Below are 6,747 nucleotides of genomic sequence, written 5' to 3'. Positions count from 1 at the left end.
AGCTAAAGTGCATGCTGGGAGTTGTAGTGGTGCATCTGGTGGTTGCATAACTACAACTCCCAGCATGCCCGTTGGCTGTCGGTGACTGCTGAGAGTTGTAGTTTTGCAACAGCTGAAGGCACACTGAGTTAAGTAGTAAACCAGTGTGTCTCCAGCTGTTGCATAACTACAATCCCCAGCATCCCCAGCCAAAGTAGTATGCCTCCAGCTGTTGCATAACTACAACACCCAGCATGCCCTTCCGCTGTCCGTACATGCTGGGGGTTGTAGCTTTTGCAACAGCTGAAGGCACACTGGTTGCAAAACACTGAGTTTGTTACCAAACTCGGTGTTTCACAACCAGTGTGCCTCCAGCTGTTGCAAAACTACAACTCCCAGCATGCACTGATAGACCGTACATGCTGGGAGTTGTAGTTTTGCAACAGCTGGATGTTCCCCCCCCCCCCAATGTGAACGTACAGGGTACACTCACATGGGCGGAGGATTACAGTTAGTATCCGGCTGCAAGTTGGAGGTACGGCAAAATTTCTGCCGCAGCTCAAACTGCCAGCGAGAAACTACTGTGAACCCCCCGCCCGTGCGACTGTACCCTAAAAACACTACATTACACTAACACAAAATAAAATAAAAAGTAAAAAACACTACATATACACATACCCCTACACAGCCCCCCTCCCCTCCCCAATAAAAATGAAAAACGTCTGGTACGCCACTGTTTCCAAAACGGAGCCTCCAGCGGTTGCAAAACTACAACTCCCAGCATGCACTGATAGACCGTACATGCTGGGAGTTGTAGTTTTGCAACAGCTGGATGTTCCCCCCCCCCCCCCAATGTGAATGTACAGGGTACACTCACATGGGCGGAGGATTACAGTAGGTATCCGGCTGCAAGTTTGAGCTGCGTCAAATTTTCTGCCGTAGCTCAAACTGCCAGCGAGAAACTACTGTGAACCCCCGCTCGTGTGACTGTACCCTAAAAACACTACACTACACTAACACAAAATAAAATAAAAAGTAAAAAACACTACATATACACATACCCCTACACAACCCCCCTCCCCAATAAAAATGAAAAACGTCTGGTACGCCACTGTTTCCAAAACGGAGCCTCCAGCTGTTGCAAAACAACTACTCCCAGTATTGCCAGATAGCCGTTGACTGTCCAGGCATGCTGGGAGTTTTACAACAGCTGGAGGCACCCTGTTTGGGAATCACTGGCGTAGAATACCCCTATGTCCACCCCTATGCAAGTCCCTAATTTAGGCCTCAAATGCGCATGGCGCTCTCACTTTGGAGCCCTGTCGTATTTCAAGGCAACAGTTTAGGGCCACATATGGGGTATCGCCGTACTCGGGAGAAATTGGGCTTCAAATTTTGGGGGGTATTTTCTGCTATTACCCTTTTAAAAAATGTAAAATTTTTGGGAAAACAAGCATTTTAGGTAAAAAAAATATATATTTTTTTACATATGCAAAAGTCGTGAAACACCTGTAGGGTATTAAGGTTCAAATTACCCCTTGTTACGTTCCCCGAGGGGTCTAGTTTCCAAAATAGTATGCCATGTGTTTTTTTTTTTGCTGTCCTGGCACCATAGGGGCTTCCTAAATGCGGCATGCCCCCAGAGCAAAATTCGCTTTCAAAAAGCCAAATGTGACTCCTTCTCTTCTGAGACCTGTAGTGCGCCAGCAGAGCACTTTTCACACCCATATGGGGTGTTTTCTGAATCGGGAGAAATTGGGCTTCAAATTTTGGGGGGTATTTTCTGCTATTACCCTTTTTAAAATTGTAAAAATTTTGGGAAACCAAGCATTTTAGGTTAAAAAAAAGTATATTTTTTTACATATGCAAAAGTCGTGAAACACCTGTAGGGTATTAAGGTTCACATTACCCCTTGTTACGTTCCCCGAGGGGTCTAGTTTCCAAAATGGTATGCCATGTGTTTTTTTTTGCTGTCCTGGCACCATAGGGGCTTCCTAAATGCGGCATGCCCCCAGAGCAAAATTCGCTTTCAAAAAGCCAAATGTGACTCCTTCTCTTCTGAGACCTGTAGTGCGCCAGCAGAGCACTTTTCACACCCATATGGGGTGTTTTCTGAATCGGGAGAAATTGGGCTTCAAATTTTGGGGGGTATTTTCTGCTATTACCCTTTTTAAAATTGTAAAAATTTTGGGAAACCAAGCATTTTAGGTTAAAAAAAAGTATATTTTTTTACATATGCAAAAGTCGTGAAACACCTGTAGGGTATTAAGGTTCACATTACCCCTTGTTACGTTCCCCGAGGGGTCTAGTTTCCAAAATGGTAAGCCATGTGTTTTTTTTTTTGCTGTTCTGGCACCATAGGGGCTTCCTAAATGCGGCATGCCCCCAGAGCAAAATTTGCTTTCAAAAAGCCAAATGTGACTCCTTCTCTTCTGAGACCTGTAGTGCACCAGCAGAGCACTTTTCACCCCCATGCGAGGTGTTTTCTGTATCGGGAGAAATTGGGCTTCAAATTTTGGGGGGTATTTTCTGCTATTACCCTTTTTAAAAATGTAAAATTTTTGGGAAACCAAGCATTTTAGGTAAAAAAAATATATATTTTTTTTACATATGCAAAAGTCGTGAAATACCTGTAGGGTATTAAGGTTCACTTTACCCCTTGTTACGTTCCCTGAGGGGTCTAGTTTCCAAAATGGTATGCCATGTGTTTTTTTTTTTGCTGTCCTGGCACCAAAGGGGCTTCCTAAATGCGGCATGCCCCCCAAAAACCATTTGTCGCTCCTTCCCTTCTGAGCCCTCTACTGCGCCCGCCGAACAATTAACATAGACATATGAGGTATGTGCTTACTCGAGAGAAATTGGGTTTCAAATACAAGTAAAAATTTTTTCCTTTTTATCCCTTGCAAAAATTCAAAAATTGGGTCTACAAGAACATGCAAGTGTAAAAAATGAAGATTTTGAATTTTCTCCTTCACTTTGCTGCTATTCCTGTGAAACACCTAAAGGGTTAATACACTTACTGAATGTCATTTTGAATACTTTGGGGGGTGTAGTTTTTATAATGCGGTCTTTTATGGGGCATTTCTAATATGAAGGCCCTTCAAATCCACTTCAAACGTGAACTGGTCCATGAAAAATAGTGAGTTTGAAAATTTTGTGAAAAATTTCAAAATTGCTGCTGAACTTTGAAGCCCTCTGGTGTCTTCCAAAAGTAAAAACTCATAAATTTTATGATGCAAACATAAAGTAGACATATTGTATATGTGAACCCCAAAAAAATATATTTTGAATATCCATTTTCCTTACAAGCAGAGAGCTTCAAAGTTAGAAAAATGCAAAATTTTCATTTTTTTTCATCAAATTTTGGGATTTTTCACCAAGAAAGGATGCAAGTTACCATAAAATTTTACCACTAAGTTAAAGTAGAATATGTCACGAAAAAACAATCTCGGAATCAGAATGATAACTAAAAGCATTCCAGAGTTATTAATGTTTAAAGTGACAGTGGTCAGAATTGCAAAAAACGCTCCGGTCCTTAAGGTATAAAATGGCCTGGTCCTTAAGGGGTTAAGGACTCGGCCATTTTTTGCAAATCTGACCACTGTCACTTTAAACATTAATAACTCTGGAATGCTTTTAGTTATCATTCTGATTCCGAGATTGTTTTTTCGTGACATATTCTACTTTAACGTAGTGGTAAAATTTTTGGTAACTTGCATCCTTTCTTGGTGAAAAATCCCAAAATTTGATGAAAAATTTGAAAATTTTGCATTTTTCTAACGAAGCTCTCTGCTTGTAAGGAAAATGGATATTCAAAATAATTTTTTTTTTATTCACATATACAATATGTCTACTTTATGTTTGCATCATAAAATTTATGAGTTTTTACTTTTGGAAGACACCAGAGGGCTTCAAAGTTCAGCAGCAATTTTCCAATTTTTCACAAAATTTTGAAACTCGCTTTTTTTCAGGGACCAGTTCAGGTTTGAAGTGGATTTGAAGGGTCTTCATATTAGAAATACCCCACAAATGACCCCATTATAAAAACTGCACCCCCGAAAGTATTCAAAATGACATTTAGTAAGCGTTTTAACCCTTTACGGGTTTCACAGGAATAGCAGCAAAGTGAAGGAGAAAATACACAATCTTCATTTTTTACACTCGCTTGTTCTTGTAGACCCAATTTTTGAATTTTTGCAAGGGGTAAAAAGGAGAACATTTTTACTTGTATTTGAAACCCAATTTCTCTCGAGTAAGCACATACCTCATATGTCTATGTTAATTGTTCAGCGGGCGCAGTAGAGGGCTCAGAAGGGAAAGAGCGACAAATGGTTTTTGGGGGGCATGTCACCTTTAGGAAGCCCCTATGGTGCCAGAACTGCAAAAAACCCCATATGGCATACCATTTTGGAAACTAGACCCCTCGGGGAACGTAACAAGGGGTAATGTGAACCTTAATACCCCACAGGTGATTCACGACTTTTGCATATGTAAAAAAAAAAATTTTTTTTTACCTAAAATGCTTGGTTTCCCTAAAGTTTTACATTTTTAAAAAGGGTAATAGCAGAAAATACACCCCAAAATTTGAAGCCCAATTTCTCCCGATTCAGAAAACACCCCATATGGGGGTAAAAAGTGCTCTGCTGGTCTCAGAAGAGAAGGAGTCACATTTGGCTTTTTTGAAGGAAATTTTGCTCTGGGGACATGCCGCATTTAGGAAGCCCCTATGGTGCCAGGACAGCAAAAAAAAACCACATGGCATACCATTTTGGAAACTAGACCCCTCGGGGAACGTAACAAGGGGTAAAGTGAACCTTAATACCCTACAGGTGTTTCACGACTTTTGCATATGTAAAAAAAATAAAAAAATTTACCTAAAATGCTTGGTTTCCCCAAAAATTTACATTTATACAAAGGGTTAAAGCAGAAAATCCCCCCCAAAATTTGAAGCCCAATTTCTCCCAATTCAGAAAACACCCCATATGGGGGTGAAAAGTGCTCTGCTGGCGCACTACAGGTCTCAGAAGAGAAGGAGTCACATTTGGCTTTTTGAAAGCAAATTTTGCTCTGGGGGCATGCCGCATTTAGGAAGCCCCTATGGTGCCAGGACCGCAAAAAATACCCACATGGCATACCATTTTGGAAACTAGACCCCTCGGGGAACGTAACAAGGGGTTAAGTGAACCTTAATACCCCACAGGTGTTTCACGACTATTGCATATGTAAAAAAAAGAAAAACTTTTTTACCTAAAATGCTTCTTTTCCCAAAAACTTTACATTTTTAAAAAGGGTAAAAGCAGAAAATACCCCCCAAAATTTGAAGCCCAATTTCTCCCGAGTACGGCGATACCCCATATGTGACCCTTAACTGTTGCCTTGATATACGACAGGGCTCCAAAGTGAGAGCGCCATGTGCATTTGAGGCCTAAATTAGGGACTTGCATAGGGGTGGACATAGGGGTATTCTACGCCAGTGATTCCCAAACAGGGTGCCTCCAGCTGTTGCAAAACTCCCAGCATGCCTGGACAGTCAACGGCTGTCCGACAATACTGGGAGTTGTTGTTTTGCAACAGCTGGAGGCTCCGTTTTGGAAACCATGGCGTACCAGATGTTTTTCATTTTTATTGGGGAGGAGAGGGGGGCTGTGTAGGGGTATGTGTATATGTAGTGTTTTTTACTTTTTATTTTATTTTTTGTGGTAGTGTAGTGTAGTGTTTTTAGGGTACAGTCGCACGGGCGGGGGTTCACAGTAGTTTCTCGCTGGCAGTTTGAGCTGTTGCAGAAAATTTGCTGCAGCTCAAACTTGCAGCCCGATACTTACTGTAATCCTCCGCCCATGTGAGTGTACCCTGTACGTTCACATTGGGGGGGGACATCCAGCTGTTGCAAAACTAAAACTCCCAGCATGCGCTGACAGACTGTACATGCTGAGAGTTTTAGTTTTGCAACAGCTGTAGGCACACTGGTTATGTATCACGGAGTTTGTGACCTTACTCAGTGTTTCAAAACCAGTGTGCCTCCAGCTGTTGCAAAACTACAACTCCCAGCATGTACGGTGCATGGTGTAAGGTGACTGCTGGGAGTTGTAGTTTGCAACAGCTGGAGGCACACCGGTCGTGAAACACTGAGTTAGGTAAAAAAAAAAAACTCTAAGTTTCACAACCAGTGTGCCTTCAGCTGTTGCAAAACTACAACTCTCAGCAGTCACCGACAGCCAACGGGCATGCTGGGAGTTGTAGTTATGCAACCAGCAGATGCACTACTACACCTCCCAGCATGCACTTTAGCTGTTTGTGCAAGCTGGGAGTTGTAGTTATACAACAGCTGAAGGTACACTTTTCCATAGAAATAATGTGCCTCCAGCTGTTGCAAAACCATAAGTCCCAGCATGCCCATAAGGGAATGCTGGGAGTTGTGGTGGTCTGCCTCCTGCTGTTGCATAACTACAGCTCCCAGCATGCCCTTTTTGCATGCTGGGAGCTGTTGCTAAGCAACAGCAGGAGGCTGTAACTCACCTCCTGCTGTTGCTTCATCGCTGGACTGTCCCTCGCCGCCGCCGTCGCTCCTGGGGCCCCGATCCCAACATGGACGCCGGGGATCGGGGTCCCCAGCACCCGGGGTCGTCTTCCCGCACCCGCTCACGCCCTCCGGAAGAGGGGCGGAGCGGGTGCGGGAGTGACGCCCGCAGCAGGCGCCCTGATTGGTCGGCCGGTAATCCGGCCGACGAATCAGGGCGATCGTGAGGTGGCATCAGTGCCACCTCACCC

The sequence above is a fragment of the Hyla sarda genome, chromosome 5 (genome assembly GCF_029499605.1).
Source record: "Hyla sarda isolate aHylSar1 chromosome 5, aHylSar1.hap1, whole genome shotgun sequence".
NCBI classification, from domain to species: domain Eukaryota; kingdom Metazoa; phylum Chordata; class Amphibia; order Anura; family Hylidae; genus Hyla; species Hyla sarda.
This window is presented reverse-complemented; position numbering follows the sequence as displayed.